Raw genomic sequence first — 21,836 nt, 5'->3', positions numbered from 1 at the left:
CTGCCTTCCACTACTCTCTGGCTCCGCTCCGGATATGCTCTCATCCTGGGTCCTTTTCTCTGCTTGTCTCTCAGAAACCCAAGTAACAGGACATTCACAGATGATTAACCATCGATAACCTGCAATACGGAGACTTCCTCCTCACTGCCTTTCCATAAGGGAAAGGAAAGCAGATGAGAAAAGCTCCTTACACTGATTTAATAACTTTGTTAAAGCTTTTTAACATAATAAAGACACTGTTATACCGATGAAGAAGGGAACGACAGGCAAGGGCTACAAAGCTCTAATCGGGCCACATGGTGAGACCAAGTGAGGGGCAGAGGAGGTCCTCTGGATTTCAGTTGTAGTTTCCAACTCACCCTGTGACCTTGGGAAAGTTAATTGGCTTCTCTTTGCATGTTGGTTTACCATGGGAAAAAATATCACGGTGATTTTGATGTTGCTCACCATTGTAAAATATTGCAAAAGGTAATTCAGTTATTCCATACACATTTTTAAAAATTTTCTATCATCTGTCAGACACTGAGTTAGGATCAAAATGAAAGAAATGTCAAACAGCAAGCTCAGATATAACCTAAAATGTTACCATTGCCCTAAAAGCTGCCTAACTCTTTAAAGGGATATTGAGTTTGCATAAAGAATAGATTAAAGAGACATCATTTTCAGATTTTTCTTTTGCATTTTATATTCTAAGAAATTTCCATTATTGCCTTATAGCTGTGTAGGCTGTAAAAATGAGAATTACATGAGAATTCACACTTTTCCTTCCTACCAGATGTGACAGCTGTTACATTAGTCATCATTTCAAAGAATGCTGATGTGGATACTGTATAGCAACTATCCTTATTACTAAGACTCCTAATTAGTCTCTTTATTGATCACTCATAAAAAGGGAATATAGAACTAGCAGTTAATGAGCACCTATTGTTGGCCATGCTCTGCGCTCGCTGTTTTACTCATGAAATCTAATTTAACCTTAACAAATGATTTGCCAAGATACATATCATTCTCCTCATGTTATAGTTCTAGAAAACCAAGTCTCAGTGAGACGAAGGTCACTTAGGAGAGACTGGTGAAGTTCTAAGATGAACTCATCTCTTTCTCTCAAAGCCCATGCTTTTACTGACCCATACAGAGAATACTTAACCTAGTGGAGTTGAAACTTACAGACAGAGACACTGAAGCCCAGAGTGGTCAGATTCTCCACAGAGGCTAAAAAGGGCAAGTTAGTGATACAGTCAGATCTAGAATGCATGTCTTCTGTTTTCCAGTTTAATATTTTTCTAAACTTCACTATGTTCACCAAATATGACTAAATGATTAATTGAATAAGAGATTAAGCAGTTATTATTCTTAACATTTACAATTTATTAAGAACTGTTTTGCACAAGAATGAAATTTAAAAGGAAAACCACTTTGATATATGAACACAAGTTTGACATTTTCTTTCTCATTTTTATTTTATATGTTGGTTTGGCTAGAAGTTTCCTGGCTTCTTAGGAGTTTTATCAACTTGTTTCTTGTTGGTTGGTTTCTCAAGTAAAATAGAAACCATTATTTAAAATGGCAATTAAAAACATACCACACGAGACTATAAACCAATTAGATGGGACAAACCAAATAGTCAGAACACGGCATCCAACAACAGCAGAGTACATATTCAAATGAACATGGAACATTCTTCAGAATAAACCCTAAACTAGACCATAAAATAACCATCAGTAAACATGAAAGGACTGAAATTCTACAAAGCATGCTCACCAACAATAATAGAATGAAATTATAAGCAATAACAGAAGGACATTAGGAAAATTCCCAAATATATGGAAATAAAACCATATGCTCCTTTGACCAATGGGTCAAAGCAGAAATCACAAAGGAAATTAGGAAATACTTCTAGATGAATGCAAATGAAAACATAAGAAAACTTATGGGATGCAACAAAATCAGTGTTTAGAGGAAAAATTTATGGTTTTAATTGCCTGTATTAAAAAAGGTCTCAAATCAATAACCCAATTTCTACCTTAAGAAACTTAAAAAAAAAACTGAACTGAAAGTAGGCAAAAGGAAGGAAATGATAACAATTACTGCAGGGGTTAATGAAATAGAGGAGAGAAAAACAACACAGAAAAATCAACTAATCTAAAAGCTGGTTCTTTAGAAAGAGCAACAAAATTAGCAATCTTTTAGACAGACTAAATAAGAAAAAAGAAATAAAACTAAAATTACTAAAATCTGAAATGAAAGTTGGGACCTTACTATCAATCTCACAGAAAGAACAAAGACTATGAGATGATACTATGAAAAAATATATGCCAATGATTACATAATCTAGATGAAATGAAAAAAATGTCCAGAAACACACAAACTGCTGAAACAGATTAAATAAAGAAGAAATAAAATGTCTGAATAGATCTATAACAATTGAAGTGATTAAATTGGTAATCAAAAAACTTTTCACAGACCCTGGATGGTATGGCTCAGTGGATTAAGTGCTGGCCTGAGAGTCAAAAGATCACCAGTTCGATTCCCAGTCAGGGCACATGCCTGGGTTGCGGGCCACATCCCCAGTAGGGGGCACATGAGAGGCAACCACACATTGATGTTTCTCTCCCTCTCTTTCTCCCTCCCTTCCCCTCTCTCTAAAAATAAATAAATAAAATCTTTTTTTAAAAAAGTATCTGACAAAATCCAACCCCACTTCATGATAAAACACTCAACAAGCTTAAAAATACAAGGGAAGCTTTTCAAGTTGATAAAACAGCATCTATGGAAATTCCTCAGTTCACATCATACTTAATAATAGAAGACTACATATTTTCTCTACAATTAGGCAGGAAGACAAGGATGCTGACCCTCACCACTTCTATTCAACACCATAGTAGAGACTGTAGACAGGAAAATGCTGTGCACCATTAGTGCGAGCTCAGACTCACCTCATACACGCAGTGTCCCACCTCTAGCTTACAGAATGTCTTCTCATTTTCTGTTTCAGGGATTTTGCTAAAACTTCAGAGCCCACTAAACCCAGTGTTCAAGAAGTTTGAGGAAGTAATACCACTGTGGGCACTCACCAACCAATGTGAGAGCTGGTGGGTGAATGATCTATCCTCCGTTCTTGCAGGTGTCCATTCTGGGCAGGCATTCTGTTTGCTTCTGTGATATCCTGGCATGATCAAGTCCCGACTGCCTCCATAAGTGATTTTAATAAAGCCACCTGATACTGACATTTCTTTATTTTCTGTCCCTTGCTCCTTGCTTCCTTATTCCTGATTCGTAGGCTGATCTCTCAGATAAACTATCAACACTCAAGTCCCCATCCCAGGTTCTACTAGAGTTGGGGTGGCACTTAAAGACAAGACGAGTTGCAGTAATAGGCCACAGCATACACTGAAGGCCTCAGATGTGAGCCACTGGTTCATAAACCATAGAAAGAGGTTGAAATTGTATTATAAAATGCAATGTGGGTTCACTAAAGAGTTTCAGGCAGAAAAATAATGTGTGTGTGCATGCGCATGTAGCAGCATTCAAATATTATGGGAAGGAATTGTGGAAAAGTGGAAGGAGAGTGTTCTAGGTTTGAAATTTTTGGTGCCCCGGTTCTGCCATTTACTTATTGTGTGTCCAGAATATTTCACTTTTAGAGTTTCCTTTTTTTACTTTATTTTTTCATTTTGTCTTTTTTCCATCACCATTTATCCCCCGTATACCCTTTGCCATTGATTGAAAGGAAATTCAATACCTAAAAAGAACACTTTATTTGGAGTCCAAAACTTAGGTTTTAATGAAGTCCAAACTGTGACATCTCAAGTCCCTTAATCTCCCCCAAATGTACTTCTTCATTTGTAAAATGAGGACAGTTAGGTCTCCCTTATGAGGCTTTTCACAATATAAAATAAGACCAAAGAAAGTAAGAATGTGTTGGAATCTATAAAGCACCATCCAAACTAATTAGAAGGTAGAAAAAGATAACACTCTTAATTGACAAGGGGTAGTGAGGAAATTGTTTTCATGCATCATAATTCAGGAACAATGGTGTCAAGTTTGTTGTATTAAAGTCATTTTAGGCCCTGGCTGGCATAGCTCAGTGGATTGAGCTCGGGCTGTGAACCAAAGTGTCGCAGGTTCGATTCCCAGTCAGGGTACATGCCTGGGTTGCAGGCTATGACCCCCAGCAACCACACATTGATGTTTCTCTCTTTCTTTCTCCCTCCCTTCCCTCTCTAAAAATAAATAAATAAATATTTTTTAAAGTCATTTTATACTTACTGAGGTGTTTCCACACTTCAGTAGGGTTGATACTATAAATCTCCCCAACAAAAATCCAAATCTCTACCTCCTGAAACATCTGGAGCACAGAGAAGAGCTTCCATTCCTCCCTGCCACCAGCTGGATGACATGCAATGGCTCTGACTGGACTTTGAGTGCCTGCAACTGTCCAAGCCTGGAAGAAACAAGCCCAATGTGAGCTGATCATTGTATCCTTCATGAATATTTTTTTTAATTTTTATTGTTGTTCAGTTACAGATGTCCCCAGTTTTCCCCCATTACTCTCCCCTGCCCTACCCACCCCCACCTCCCACATTCAATCCTCCCCCCATTGTCTTTGTCCATGGGTCCTTTATACATGTTTCTTGACTTGACCCTTCCCCTTCTTTCCCTCATTATCCCCCTCCCCATCTCCTGTGGTTACTGTCAGATTGTTCTTTATTTCTATGTCACTGGTTATATTTTGCTCACTTGTTTGTTTTATTCATTAGGTTCACTTGTAGGTGAGATCATACGGTATTTGTCTTTCACCACCTGTCTTATTTCACTTAGCATAATGCTCTCCAGTTCCATCCGTGCTGTTGCAAAGGGTAGGAGCTCCTTCTTTCTCTCTGCTGCATAGAATTCCACTGTGTAAATATACCACAGTTTTTTGATCCACTCATTTACTGATGGGCACTGAGGTTGCTTCTAGCTCTTGGCTATTGTAAATTGTGCTGCTATGAACATTGGGGTACATAGGTTCTTTTGAATTGGTGTTTCAGGGTTCTTAGGGTATAATCCCAGCAGTGGAATTATCAGGTCAAAAGGCAGTTCCATTTTTAGTTTTCTGAGGAAATTTTCTACTGCTTTCCACAGTGGCTGCACCAGTCTGCATTCCCACCAACAGTGCACTAGGGTTCCCTTTTCACCACAACTTCAACAACACTGGTTCATTGATCTATTCATGATGGCCATTCTGACTGGTGTGAAGTGTTACAAATAATTTTTTAATTTTATTTTAATCATTGTTCAAGTACAGTTTTCTCCCACAAATAATTTCTTAAAAGGAAAATAAAGTAGGGAAATGTTGCAACTTATTCTCTACTATACTAAAAATTGCCAACATCCAGGGGAGTCATTTTTTAGCAATAAAGTATTTTAGATTTAACATATGTGCAGTGTTTTTTAGACATAATGCTTTTGCACACTTAATAAAGTATAAACATAACTTTTATATGCACTGGAAAACTAAAAAAAATTGTGTGATGAATTTTATTGAGATACTCACTGTTTTGTGGAGGTCTGGATGCAAACCAGCAATATCTCTGAGGTATGCATGCATATGAAAAGTTGTAGGATTTAGAATAGCTAAAACAAAAATGACAGAAAAGAACAATGTAGAAAAAATCACTCTCTGATATTATGTTGTCATATAGCTATAGTAATCAAGATACTGTTATATTGGTGGAGAGATAGATACAAAGATCAATGGAACACAATACAGTTCATAGAAAGAGACCCATACAAATATTTCCAATAGATTTTTTAAAAGACTTTATTTATTTATGTTTAGAGGCGAAGGGAGGGAGAAAGAGAGGGAAAAAAATGTCATTGTGTGCTTGCTTCTCATGCCCCCCATCCTGGGCATCTGGCCTGCAACCCAGGCATGTGCCCTGACTGGGAGTTGAACCAGTGACCCTTTGGTTTGAAGGCCGGTGCTCAATCCACTGAGCCACACCAGCCAGGGCCCCACTGATTTTTGACAAATATGGAAAACCTTTTCAGTTTGTGATAGAGCAAGTGGACATACATGGGGGAAAACCATACATTCTAGAAAAGATAATTCAAAATGAATCATTGATTCAAATGTAACACATAAAACTATACAACTTTTAGGAAAAATTATAAAAGAAAATCTTCAAGGTCTAGGGCCAGACAAAGAATTTTTAGAGTTGACAGCAAAGGACCAGTATATAAAAGGGAAAATTGATAACTTGGATTTCATCAAAATTAAAAGCTTTTGCTCTGTGAAAGCCCATGGGAAGAGAAAAGAAAAACAAGTTAAGACTTGGAGAAAATATTTGCAAAAAACATATCTGATAAGAACTAGTATCTAGCCCTGGCTGGCAAGGCTCAGTGGGGGCATTAGCCTATGAACCAAAAGGTCATTGGTTGATTCCCAGTCAGGGCACATGCTTGGGTTGTGGGCCAGGTCCCCAGTTGGGGGCGTGCAAGAGACAACCAGTAGATGTTTCTCTCACACATCAACATTGCTCTCCCTTTCTTTCTCCCTCCCTCCACTCTCTCTAAAAAATGAATAAATAAAAAAAAATTACAAATATTTCTTTTTTTTAAAGATTTTATTTTATTTATTTTTAGAGAGGGAAGGGAGGGAGATAGAGAGATAGAGAGATAGAGAGAGAAACATCAATGTGCAGTTCCTGGGGGTTCTGACCTGCAACCCAGGAATGTACCCTGGCTGGGAATCGAACCTGGGACACTTTGGTTTCCAGCCCACGCTCAATCCACTGAGCTACACCAGCCAGGCAATAAAATCTTTTAAAAATATCTAATATGTAAAATGTATAAAGAACTTTCAAATCTCAACAGTAGAAATCAAACAATACAATTAGAAAACAGGCACGAGACAGAAACATGCATTTCACTAAAGAGGATATATAGATGGCAGGTAAACACATGGAAATTGTTCAATAGCAAATGCTGGCAAGGGTGCAGATAAACTGGATCATTCACATATCGATGGTGGAAATGTAAACTGATACAACTATCCTGGAAAACAGTTTGCGAGTTAATTACAAAACTAAACAAGCACTTACTTAAATCAAAGGGCACTTATTCTAGAGGAATAAAAGTTTGTCTTCATAAAAAGCCTTATTTATAAGAGCTAAATGATAGGAACAGACCACATCCCCCTCAATAGGGGAGTATGCCGTGCAGTACCACTCAGCAATAAAAAGGAATGAACTATTGAAATGTGAAACAACTTGCATGAATGCACAGGTAATTATGGTAAGTTCAAAAGTGGCTATCCAAAAAGGTCACTGCCCTGGCTGGTGTGGCTCAGTGGATTGATCTCCAGCCTGTGAACCAAAGAGTCACTGGTTTGATTCCCAGTCAGGGCACATGCCTGGGTTGTGGGCCGGGTCCCCAGTAGGGGAAGCGCAAGAAGCAGCCACACACTGATTTTTCTCTCCCTCTCTTTCTCCTTCCCTTCCCCTCTTTCTAATAATAAAATAAATAAAATATTTAAACAAAAACAAAAAGGTCACTAATTTTACAATTCCATTCATGAAATATTGTTGAAATAAATTATAGAGATGGGTAAGTGATCAGTGGCTGCCAAGGAGTTAGGGGGTGGGAGTCGGGGAGTGTCTATGAAACGGCAGCACAAGGAATCCTGGTCGCGTGGAGCTTTCAGTGTCTTGACTATGATGATGGATACACCAACCTACGCATGTAGTAAAATTGTGTAGAACTAAATACACACAGAAATACAATTTAAATGAGAAGTCTCTTTAAACAATTGGTGAATTGCAATGTCTCTGGTTATATTTTGCTGGCTTGTTTGTTTCGTTGATTAGGTTCTACTTAAAGTGAACAACAATAAAATAAAAAATGGAAAAAAAATAAAGTGAAACAAAGAAAAAACACTGGTGAATTGCACCTATGTCAATATGGTGACTAATATATTGTACTATAGTTTTGCAAACCATTACCATTGAGAGTAGCTGGATAAAGGGTATACAACACCCCTCTGCATTTATTGTTACAACAGAATGTAAATCTATACTTATCTCAATAATTTTTTTTACATTTTTATTTTCAGTACATGAAATTTACTCAAAAATACTCTAAAAATGTACATTTTTTTAAAACAAACTATAATAAAACATAAAAAGACCAAATAGAATACTTGGCAATTCAAAATTAAATTAGTGAAATATTAAATACTTATGAAGCTATCTTTCAAAAATATTTATAAAGTTATATGCAATGTTGTAGAATTGACACAAAATAGCTCCATAAAATTTTCAATTAAGCCCTGGCTGGCATAGCTCAGTGGATTGAGCACCAGCCTGTGAATCAAATGGTCACCGGTTCAATTCCCAGTCAGGGCATATGCCTGGGTTGTAGGCCAGGTCCCCAGTGGGGGGCACATGAAAGGCAACCATACACAGATGTTTCCCTCTCTCTCTCTCCTTTCCTTCTCCTCTCTCTAAAAATAAATAAATAAAATAAAAGTTCAATTAAAGATGGCTTATATACTCACATTTTTTATCAGATACCACTGCTCTAGAACATTCTCTTTCAATTTTCTAAATAGTGGGTAGCTTCTGAAATAGAAATAAATGCAAACGTTAAAACAGGCATTAGCTAAAATTCACTGTGATCATGTTGCCCTTAAAGGCCACTTGCCCTAATACATTTGGATTTGAAAATGCCCAGCATGGCCCACATCCCTCATTTACATTATCTGCTTAAGAGCTATACCCAGGATGGACATTCAAAAATATTTCATAATCAGTGTGTCATAGACATTAACCAATGAGGATGAGTTTTTGCTTAATATAACCAGTGCAACCATACTGGTGTAATGAGCTAAACATTTTAACTCTTGCTCGGCACAAGCATACTTCATGGTATTGTGCTTCACTTTATTGTGCTTCATAGATACCGTGTTTTTTACAAATTGTAGATAAGACCCACTACCAGCAAAAAGATTATGACTTGCTGAGGGCTCAGATTATAGCATTTTTAGCAATAAAGCATTACTTGACTAAGGTATATATATATTTTTCAGATGTAATGCTATTGTACACTCAGTACACTACAGTATAGTGTAAATATAATTTTCATATGCACAGTGAAACCAAAAAGTTTGCTAGGCTAGCTTCATTGTGATATTCTTTTTTACTGCAGTGATGTGGAACTAAGCCTGCAATGTATTTGAGGTATGCCTGTACTACACTACTTCCTATATAATATGCCTGAGGATACTACAAAGACCTACCTTTTTCTCGACCACCAACCAATTCTGAAATAATCAGTAAATGCATATTGAGCACTGTTTATTTGTTTCTTTAAAGATATTGCTTATTTATTTTTAGACAGAAGGGAAGGGAGGGAGAAAGAGAGAGAGAGAAACATTGCCTGTCACACACCCCCTACTGGGGACCTGGCCTGCAAGCCAGGCATGTGCCCTGACTGGGAATCGAACTGGCAACCTTTCAGTTTGCAGGCCCACACTCAATCCACTGAGCCACACCAACCAGGGGTTGAGCACTGTTTTAACAGTAGAGATCGTACTGGATTGAAGCTTGGAGGTGTGGATTCTCAGTGTTTTACCTGGGTCGAGTCCTAACTTTCTCCTACTTTTGCCCCACCCTATATATGCCTTTTAAAATACAAAATAACAAAAACAACTACACCTATGGTTTTGGAAACTGCTTTGCCCTTTTTGGACCTCAGTTGCCTTGTATACAAAATAAGGTGTTTGAAGTAGGCAATCTCTGATGTTCCTTCCACATGACTCTGAAATGTTGCTGTCAAAAAGAAACTATTGGTATCATAGGGGTTGAACAGTTTCACAACACAAATCCTAAGTAGCCAGCCACTCAAACAGTTTCTAGGTCTGTGGGCTATTGCTGCATCCCCTCTTGCTCCCGTACAGCCACTCTATAACATAGAATCCCCTACAATAAGACACTAGGCAAAGTCCCAACTGGCCTAATGGGAGTTGTTACTTAAGGATTAAGCTGGAATCTCAGCCGTTGCTCTTCTGAAAGTTGAAAAGATTGCATTGTTAAACTATGTCTAGGGAAGAAAAAAGAAGCTATTCATGGTCTCTGAACACATGCTTATGTTTCAGTTCCAACTGCTTATACATTTGCATCTGTTTTCATTCTTGGAAATGTGATTGCCTTTTTTAGGATTATGGCAACAGACAAATATTGTACTGTGAGAATCTTTCCATTGCTGTTTTGAATAGTGTACTCCGGAAACATCCCTGGAACATTTGGAATGATTGATGATTTTGTGATTATATTTCATAGGAATGGGCAATGTAATTGAACAGGTGCAGAGGAGAAAAAGTGCTGTTTGAATCTGGAGGATTTACTTCCCCAAACTGCTTCTGCCTGTGCCGGAATAAGTGATTTCACTCTCCAGACCTTATTTCCAAATGTGTAAAATAAAGGAGTCACACAAACCCAGAGTGACTGACCTTGCTCTACAAACCAAAGTGAGTTGTACAGCACCCTCAAAAGTGAGGGAAAATGAAAATACATAATTTTTATGACAATAGAAAGAAAAACAGCATGGTACAATGTAAAATAAAAATTCCTCTCTCTTTTCCAACTCCCCAGAAGTGACTGATGCTAACAGCTCCTGGTATTTATTTTTGGATATTTTCCATGCATATATAAACATACATCTTTAAAGGATAAATATATATATAAGACCATATCTAAAATGGATTTTGAAATTAATAGTCACACTTTTCTAGAGCATTATGGATTTTTGTACTTATTAATTCTTATAAAGGATAAATCCCTTGAAGTGGAATTAAATGTATTATCTGATATTTTAAACTTTTAGTAATTATGCTATAGAAGTATTTCTTTGTGCCTTGTTTAATCTCTCTTAATAATGCTCTGTATTTTTTAGTATACAGGTCCTTCACATCCTTTGTTAAGTTTCTTCCTAAGTATTTTTATTCTTTACACTCCATTGTATGGATAGAACATATTTTGTATATTCATTCATCAGCGGGTGTACATGTAGGTCATTTCTGCTTGTGGCTATTAATAATAATGCTGCTTATAGTCAGTAATACTGTATTAACTATTTATGATATCAGATGGATATTAGATTTGTTACAGTGTTCACTCCCTAAGTTACATGAATGTCTACTCACTAGGTCACTAGGTTGTACACCTAAAACTAATATAATATTGTATGTCATCCATAATTGAACAATTTTAAATATTTTAAATAAATTAAAATGAAATTAAAAATTAAAAGTCATCCATAAAGTGGTACTTTTTCATCATGAGACTAAGGCTGCTGTAAGTATCTACATACAGCTCTCTGTGTGAACACATTTTCAAATCTCCTGGGTGTATGTACCTAGGAATAGAATTGCTGAGCCATATGGTAATTTTATATTTAGCATTTTCAGGAATGGGACAACTGTTTTTCAAAGTAGCCATACAATTTTACATTTTAACCACAAATGCATGAGAAAGAGTACCAATATCTCCACATCCTCACTAACACTTGAAATTAGCTATTTTTGGGGGGTGATATTGGTTAACAAAATGATACAGGTTTCAGGAGCACAATTTTACAAAACGTCATCTGTGTATTGTATTGTATGTTCACCACCCCAGGTCAAGTCTCCTTCCACCACCAGTTACTCCCCTTTACCCTCCTCTACCTCCCCCACCCCCCTTTCTCTATAGTAATCACCATACTGCTATCTGCATCCATGAGTTCTTTCTCATATTATTTCTCTTTTGCTTAATGCTGCACCATCCCCGAACCACCCCACCCCTGACAGCTGACACCCTGATCTCTATGAGTCTGACTCTACTTTGCTTGTTAGGTTATTTTGTTCTTAAGACTCCACATATGAGTGAGATCACACAGTACTTGTTTTTTTCCTGACTAGTTTATTTCATTTAGCATAATCTTCTCCAGGTCCATCCATACTGCTGCAAAGGATAAAATTTTCTTCATTTTAACAGCAACATAGTATTCCATTGTGTACACGTATCACTGCTCTTTTATCCACTCATCTACCGATGGGCACTTGGGCTGTTTCCAGCACTTGTCTTTTGTAAATAATGCTGCAATAAACACAGGTGTATATATTCTTTTGAATAACTGTTTTGGGTTTCTTTGGATAAATTCCCAGAGGTGGAATCACTGGATGAAAAGGCAGTTCCATATGTAATTTTTTGAAGTATCTCTGTACTGTGTTCCATAGTGGCTGCACCAGTCTGCCTTCCCACCAACAGTGCAAAAGGGTTCCCCTTTCTCTACATCCTCACCAGCACTTGTTGTTTGTTGATTTATTGGCGGTAGCCATTTTGACCAGTGGGAAGTGGTATCTCATTGTGGTTTTAATTTGCATCTCTCTGATGGCTGGTGATGTTGAGCAGAATTCACCATGAAGTCAATGAGTTCTAAGCATTTTTTGTAAAACATTTACTGAATCCTTCTACTTTTTTTTTTAAAGATTTTATTTATTTATTTTTAGAGAGGGAAGGAAGGGAGGGAGAGAGAGAGAGAGAGAGAGAGAGAGAAACATCAATGTGCGGTTGCTGGGGGTTATGGCCTGCAACCCAGGAATGTACCCTGGCTGGGAATCGAACCTGGGACACTTTGGTTCCCAGCCCGCGCTCAGTCCACTGAGCTACACCAGCCAGGTGAATCCTTCTACTTGTAAATATATACTGATTTTCTATTTCATCTTTATTAATGGTAGTTTTGTGTCTTTCTAGGACTTTTTTATCTTCTTGAAGTTATATAATTTAGTGAAGTATAATTTTCATAGCAATCCCTTACACTGCTCTGACTTATGTAAGGATAATAGTAACAGCCCCTTATTCACCTGGTGTTAACATCGTGAGTCTTTTCTTTTTTGCTCTTTCAGTCTAGGTCATAGTTTCTCAATTTTGTTCATCTTTCCAGAGAATCGACATTTGTGTTGGTTGATTTTTGTCATTGTTTTGTAATTCTCTATTTTATTTCCACTGTAATCTTTATTATTTCTGGCTGCTGCTTGTTTTGAATTAAGTGTCTTCATATTTTTCTAATTTCTTAAGTGCAAAAGGTAGGATTTTGAATGGAGATTTTTTTTAAATGTAGACATTTACAGTTATAAATGTCCCTCTAAGAGTTGCTTTTGCTGCATCTCATAATCTCTTGTATGTTGTTTTTTTACTTGTATTCCTTTAAAAGTAGCTTGTAATTTCTTATTATTTCTTCTTTGTGTCATTTATTATTTAAGGCTGTGTTGTTTAATTTCCACAGATTTGTGAAGAATATAAGGGGGTAAGTGGGTGAGTGGTAAAACGTATATTTAAGTAAATGTGAAGAGGTCTGATATGAAGAATGAAGGATAGTGGTCTCCATGGGAAAATATGATGGGAAGCAATTACATGAAAAAGAAATGTGTGGGAGTATTATCACTAATAGCTTATGGCAATTACCATCAGAAAAACCCTATTACTAAACAAAACTATATGCTAAGCTTCCTCCAATAACAAACTCTAAGAAAGAATGACATTTTAATCAATAAAAGTGTGATCAGTAAGTGCAAAATTTTAATTCATATTACAAAGTTAATCAAAATGATCACAAGGCGGTGGTGTAGTCTGACATATTAAATTTGATACTTAAAATGTGTACTTGAGGTTTTTGTTTAATAATCAAAATTTATACATTTTGCCCTAGCTGGCATAGCTTAGTGGATTGAGTGCGGGCTGTGAACCAAAGTGTTGCAGGTTCGATTCCCAGTCAGGGCACATGCCTGGGTTGCAGGCCATGACCCCCAGCAGCCACACATTGATGTTTCTCTCTCTCTCTCTCCCCCCCCTCCCTTCCCTCTCTAAAAGTAAACAAATAAAATCTTTTTAAAAAATTTATACATTTTAAAACTGCAAATAAAACATTTTCAGATTCTCTAGAAGATTTATATGAGACCCAGTAATCCACAGAACATAACTAAACCATTGGCTTTACATGTACTTTTTCCTGGACTAATTAGCCATTTAAAAAGGAAGTTTAAGAATTGGATAAATAAATTGTTAACAAAGAAATTTAAGACAGTAGGCCCTGAGGGTGGGATATGTGGCAGATGACTTAAAGAAAATAGATCATATTAAATATTATAGTTTTATATTTAAAAAATGAAAATACTATTGCTCTGTAAAATAAAATGCAAAAATAAACCTGGCAAAATCTTCTTCATTAGTGAGGAATGTGAAAAGATATAACATAAATCTTAATTGAGAGCAATGTCCCCCTGGACAAAAGCCATATCAAAATTTTGGTGGAACATCAAATTTTTCTGTTTATTAACTAGAGGCATGGGATTTTGAAAGAATAAAAGCACTATTTTATAGCCTAAAAGCTCTAAATAATAACAAACAATAAGATGATATAAACACTTCAGGTCGATTTTGTCTAATATGAACTTTTGTTTTACCTAAATTGAGGGGTGTAGATGGAGCTTGGTAGTTATTCTACTACTAAAGCAGAGGTTCTTAATCTCAGTCATAGTTTCAGGGTTTACAAAGTCCCTTTAAAACACATGCACAATTTCACATACATACATGTACATTTTTCTGAAAGGTCCACAACTTTCTTCAAATTCACAAAATGATTTGTACCCACTCCCAGAAAATAAAGATTAAGAACTACAGAACTGAAGGATCCCATCTGTAAGAAAGCTGCATGGATTTTCACAGTGGGTGGTTTGCAAAAACAAGAGTGGAAGATTATTTGGAAGGAGGAGAAATTTTCTTCATGAAAAAGCACTAAATGATAACATTTCAAGAGTCCTTTGGCTTCTACAATTAGAAAATGTTGCCATCTAAACTGAACATCATATGTTTGCTCCCCAGAAAAGGGCTTCTCTAGAAGGTAACTGTGGGCAAAACAGTGTTTAGGAAACAAGATTCTGTGCTAGAAGTGAGGGCTCAGATGAGAAGATAGACCACATGCTCTAAGAGCATAGTAAGGAAAATTTCCCAGAGGAAAAAAAAAAGAAACATTTTACCACATTGGTTTCTGTAAATGAACAAATTTTTAAAATAAATGTCGACCCAACATTTAATTACCGATGTGCAGTATCATACCACCATCTTGTGGAATATAGTAGAAATTCATGCGTGTGTTTAGGTGGCTGCTCAGGAAGGGCTTATTCTAAGCCTGCTCTGTGAAACCCTCCAGTGCCTAGACATAGTTAGGAAATCCATAGAGTCAGAGTTATTTTCATAATAATACTAAGATGTCATTTGCCTTTTTCATTCTGTTGGCATTTGCATTGGTGGTACAAAAATAATGGGGGGGTAAAACTACAAACACATTAGCATGAATCATGGCAAGGACCCTAAATTATATGGTTAGTCAGTGTGTTCTTCATTATGTATTTGCAAAAAAACAAAACACTAGTTTTACTTAAGAGTATCCCTATGGAAAAAAAACAATTAAAAAATGGGCAAAAGACCTGAACAGACACTTCTCCAAGGAGGACATACAGAGGGTCCTGAGACACATGAAAAGATGCTCAGCATCACTAGCCATCAGAGAGATGCAAACTAAAATCACAATGAGATACCACTTCACACTGGTCAGAATGGCCATCATAAACAAGTCAACAAACAGGTGTTGGAGAGGATGTGGAGAAAAGGGAACCCTAGTGCACTATGGGTGGGAATGGAGACTGGTGCAGCCACTGTGGAAAACAGGATGGAATTTCCTCAGAAAACTAAAAACAAAACTACCTTTGACCCAGCACTTCCACTGCTGGGACTATACCTAAGAACCCTGAAACACCAATCCAAAAGAACCTATACACCCCAATGTTCATAGTAGCACAATTTACAATAGCCAAGTGCTGGAAGCAACCTAAGTGCCCATCAGTCAATGAGTGCATCAAATAACTGTGGTACATTTACACGATGGAATACTATGCAGCAGAGAGAAGGATCTCCTATCCTTTGTGACAGCATGGATGGACCTGGAGAGCACTGTGCTAAGCGAAATAAGCCAGGTGGTGAGGACAAATACCATATGATCTCACCTTTAACTGGAACCTAATCAACAAAAGAAAAAAAGCAAATAAAATATACCCAGAGACATTGAAATTAAGAACAATCTGAGAGTAACCAGAGGGGGGGGGAGGGGACAGTGGGGAGAAGGGTTTTCAGGAACTACTATAAAGGACACATAGACAAAACCAAGGGGGAGGGTGGAAGCAAGGGAGGGAGGTGGGTTTGGCTGGGGTGGGGAGGAGTGGTGGAGAGAAAATGTAGACAACTGTAATTGAACAACAATAAAGTAATTTTTTAAAAAGAATATCTTTATGAAATAGCAACAATAATTTAATTTGGGGGATAAAACCATAAGACTCACTCTCTATGAATTTGCTTAACTGTTAATTTTGCTCACAAGAAATCCCTCAGAGAATTAAGAAGAAAGAAACAGAAATAGTAAAAGCAATAATAACTGAAATTTTCCCGCAGCTATTGTCAGACACACACACACACACACACACACACACACACACACACAGAAAAAATCCAAGAAGCTCAGAAAACACCAAGTAGAATCAATGCCAAACATCTAGGTGTGCAATACTCAAACTGAAAAAAAAAATCAAAGATAAGAAAAAAATCTTGAAACAAGCCAGAAGAAAAATTGACTTGCCTATACAGTAGCAAAGATAAGAATTACATATGACTTTTGCACAGAAATAATGCAAACATGAAGAGAGTAGGGGGAAATATTTAAGATATTGACTAAACACAACATACCTATCTATTCCCTGTGAAATTATCACTGAAAATGAAACAAGATTATCCCAGTGGGGGGAAAAAAGTTGTATTTATTGCCACTAGAACTGCCTCCTAAGAAATGTTAAAAGAAGTTCTTCAAAAAGAATTATACACCACAACCAAGTGGGATTTATTACAAGTATGTAACACTGGGTCAACATTTGAAAATCAATGTAATCATCATATTAACAAGCCAAAGAGAAAAAACTTACATGATTATATCAAGTGATACAAAGATAGCACTTGACAAATTTCAACACTTCTTCATAATGGAAACACTCAGAAAATTAATAATTGAGGAAAACTTCCTACAGTTGATAAAAATAACTACAAAATAGCTCTTATTATAGTTAATGATAAGAAACTAGAAACTTTTTTCATGATTGTCAGGAACAAGGCAAGAATATCTTTTCCAACATCATAGTGCAACTCCTGGCTATGCAATAAGAGAGGAAATAAAAATAAAAATATATGAAATGAGAAAGATGTAAAACTTCTTCACATGTGAAATGATTGCCTATGCATAAAGTTTTAAAGACTCAACAAAAAACTCTTGGATCTAATAAAGCAAGTATATCAAGCTTGTAATTACAAGTTTAATGCACAAAAGTCAACTGCTTTCCAATATCCCAGCAAAGAACAAGTACAATATGAAATGTGAAGCATAATACCATTTATGTTATGCAAACATAAAATAGGTATAAAGCTAAAAATACAGGTATAAATCTAACAAAATATTTACAGGACCTAGATGAGGACAACCACACAGCTGATTAAAGAAATCAGAGAATAACTAAATAAATGTACAGAAAGTATATGTTCCTGGTTAAAAAGACTCAATATTATCAGAATGTCAGTTTTTCCCAAATGTAATAGTAGATTAAATGGAAGCCCAATCAAAATCCCAGTGACTCATTAACAAACTGATTCTAAATTTTATGTACAGAAGCAAAAGACCAATATTTGCCAACATAATAAGAACAAAATTGGAAGAACACTACCCATCTTTCAGAGTTACTATAAAGTCACAGTAATCAATTGGGTCCCTCAAATGGACTGTCCTGAGAGACCCACAGTTTCTCTTTTAAGTATATTTTATTGATTATGCTATTACAGTTGTCCTAATTTTTTCTCCCATTTATTTCCCAGCACCCTGCACCTCCCCACCCTCCAGTATTGCCCTCCCTTAGTTCATGCCCATGGGACATACATACAAGTTCCTTGGCTTCTCCATTTCCAATACTATTCTTAACCTCCCCCTGTCTATTTTGTACCTACCAACTATGCTGCTTATTCCCTGTACCTTACCCCCATTATCCCCCCTCCTCCTCTCCTCTGATAACCCTCTACATGGTCTCCATTTCTGTGATTCTGTTCTTGTTCTAGTTGTTTGCTTAATTTGTTTTTTGTTTTTGTTTTTAGGTTCAGTTCTTGATAGTTGTGAGTTTGTTGTCATCTTGCTATTCATTTTTGATCTTTCTCTTAGAGAAGTTCCTTTAACATTTCATATAATAAGGGCTGGGTGATGATAAACTCTAACTTGACCTTATCTGGGAAACACTTTATCTGCCCTTCCATTCTAAATGAAAGCTTTGCTGGACAGAGTAATCTTGGATGTAGGTCCTTGCCTTTCATAACTTTGAATACTCCTTCCCAACCCCTTATTGTCTGCAAGGTTTGTTTTGAGAAAGCAGCTGATATTCTCATGGGAACACATTTGTGGTTAAGTGTCTCCATTTATCTTGTTGCTTTTAATAATCTTTCATTTTTAACCTTGGGAAATTCAATTTATCCTCACATGGCAGAAGAGGCTAGGGACTGTGTGGGTCTCTGTTATTAGAACATTAATCATGCACAAAGTCTACGGCCCCTGCTACCTAAAAACCTCCAAAAGGGCCTGCCTCCTAATACCATCATCTTTGGGGGTTAGAATTTCAGCCTCTGAATTTGGATTGTGTGGGAACAAATTCCTTTCTCAATAATTTTTTATTTAATGTATTGAGGTTACATAGGTGAAAAAATTTTATCGGTTTCAAGTGTGCAATTTTACAATACATTATCTGCACGTTGTATTGTTGTAACAGGGTGCAGCCAAGAGAGGGGCCCCAAATAGGGATTTGGAATGGGGTCCAGAACTCAAGGTGTCCAGGAAATATTAGGATGTCCTCACCCCTCCCCTGCACAGGTGTGGGTTGGGGGAAGGGACACATGGAGCAGGGCCCTTCAGAGCTGTTTTGCATAGCAACAGCTTTGCAGCTAACCTCTGGTGTGGTCATTTAACGTATCTATAACCTTTAACTGGTTACATAGATATGTTAAATAGCTGTGCCCATACTCTGAGCCAGGGGAATGGAAGTAACGTCTCCCCAAGACGTAACTGGTGGCAGGTCCCCCAAATTATAGGGCTTGCGTGGGAGCTTGGAGAAGATTGGCTCCATGACATGGGGCCACGCCTGCCCAGACTCACAAAGGTAGCCCAGTAAAGCTGGAAGGATATGGGAGTGCTGGCAAGTGCAGCCGATTGTGGGAGGAGTCGGAAATGGGGCTGCAGAGGAAGATTGGTGCGGGGATTTAAACCCAGACACAGCAGCCATTGGGGGGAGAGGACCATGTGGCTGGGGCCCGGGCAGAGAGAACCACTCGGTCTTTAGCAGAGTGGGGACTCCCGAGGCCCTGTGAGAGAGAATCACCAAGCGGCTTTAGCAGAGAACCACCACTCGGCTTTGGCAGAGTGGCGACCCCCCTCCTTGCAGCCATTGTGCCAAGAGAACCGCACAGCTGTGGACATGTAAGAGAGGATCACAGCCAGTGCAGGGGAGAACCACTCAGTTTGCCAGGGTGGGGACTCCTGTGGCCCTGGGAGGGAGAACCTCACGGCTTTGCCAGAGTGGAGACTCCTGCAGCTTTAGAAGGGGGAACCACCACCCAGCTTTAGCGGAGATCCTGGCAATACAGCTGAGGGTTCCAGGAACCAAGGGAGGCCTACCAGCTGAGACAGATTACTGGGAAGAACTGGGGGCTGAGCCACAGACTTCTATTTCTTTTCCTGAGATATGGTACCCCAGACTGGGCAAAGGGGGAAGGAAGGACTGTGTGTGTTTGTGGGTGTTTTAAGGGACTTTGGGATTTTGATGAAGACATTAGGTCACTACTTTAAGTCTCTACAGCATTAAATAAACATTTCCTTTCCTTTTCACGAATCTCTGGCATTGAGATATGTCTTTCCTCTGGCAATGGACATAACGAACCTAGGGGGGTCCTTTCGGTAATAGTATATTGCCCTTAGGCCCTGCCTTGTTGTTCTGTAATATTGTGAGTTCATCATACAAAGTCTAGTCTCCTTCCATCACCACTTATTCCAACTTTACCCTCTTCTACCTATTCCCATCCTGCTTTCCCTCTGGTAATTGGCACACTGTTGTCTGTGTCTATGAGTCTTTTTTCTTAATCCCTTCACCTCTTCACCAACTCTCCCAAACCTCCACCTAACAGCTGTCAGGAGAATTGCTTGTTGATTTATTAATGATGGCCATTTTGGCAGGTGGGAGGTGAAATCTCATTGTGGTTTTAATTTGCATCTCTCTGACGAGTAGTAACATTGAGCATCTCTTCATATGTCAAATGGCCATTTGTGTGTCCTCTTTGAAGAAGTGTCTATTCAGATCCTTTGCCCGATTTTTAATTGGATTGTTTTAGTGTTGAGCTGTTTTCTTTATGTATTTTGGATATTAAGCCCTTTTCAGATGTATCATTGATGAATATGTTCTCCCATTCAGTGGGTTCCCTTTTCATTTTGTTTTGGGTTTCTTTTGCTGTGCAAATACGTTTTATTTGATGTGATCTCATTGTTTAATTTTTGTTTTGTTTTCATTGTTCAAGGAGATTCAATTTTGAAGAATTGTGTGTTTCTAGGAACTTACTCATTACATTCAGACACTTCAATTTGATGGCAAATACTTGTTTACAACGTTTTCTTACAATCCTTCATATTTCTGTGGTGTCGATTGTTGTTTCTCATCTTTCATTTCTGATTTTACTTATTTTAATCCTTTTTTTATCTTGATATGTCTAATTAAATGTTTGTCAATTTTGTTTATCTTTTCAAAGAACCATCTCATGGTTTCTTTGATCTTTTGTATTACTCTTTCAGGCTCTATTTTATTTCTGCTGTGATCTTTATTATTTCCTTTCTTCTACTCTCTTTGTGCTTTGTTTGTTGTCCTGTTTCTAGTTCAAGATTTCATTTATTTTTAGAGAAAGAGGAAGGAAGGAAGAAAGTGAGGGAGAGATACATCGATCTGCTGATCCCTTACATACCCCGTTAGGGGACTGAGCTCACAACCCAGGCATGTGCCCCTCAATGTGTGGGATGATGCCCAACTAACTGAGCCACATTGGTCAGGGACTTTTCCTAATTCTTTTATGTATAAAGTTTAATTGTTTATTTGTGATTTTTCTTGCTTCTTGACGTATGCCTATATTGCTATGAATTTTCCTCTTAGGATGGCTTTCACTGTACCCAATAGATTTGCAGTTTTGTGTTCATTTAATTTATCTCAACAAAACTTTTTAGTTGTTCCTTAATCTCATTGTTGACCTATTCATTGTTTAGCATCATGTTATTTAGCCCCCACGTCTTTGTGTATTTTTTCAGATTTTTCCTTGTAATTGATTTCTACTTTCAGACCATTGTGGTTGGAGAAGATGTCTGATATGATTTCAACCTTCTTGAATTTATTAGGACTAGTTTAACTATCTCTCAAGATGTGGTTTATCCTCAGAATGTTCCATATGCACTGAAAAATGTATATTCTGCTGCTTTGAGGTGAAATGTTCTGTAAATATTAATTAAAACCATATAGTGTAATGTATTATATAGGCTGCTGAATCCTTGTTGATTTTTTTTTAATAGAAGTCCTATCCAATGAGGTCAAAGGGGTGTTAAAATCCTCTACCTTGACTGCATTACTGTCAACTTTTCCTATATATCCATCA

The sequence above is a fragment of the Phyllostomus discolor genome, chromosome X (assembly GCF_004126475.2).
Source record: "Phyllostomus discolor isolate MPI-MPIP mPhyDis1 chromosome X, mPhyDis1.pri.v3, whole genome shotgun sequence".
Lineage (NCBI taxonomy): Eukaryota > Metazoa > Chordata > Mammalia > Chiroptera > Phyllostomidae > Phyllostomus > Phyllostomus discolor.
The sequence above is the reverse complement of the archived record's forward strand: the minus strand, read 5'-3'. Positions refer to the sequence as shown.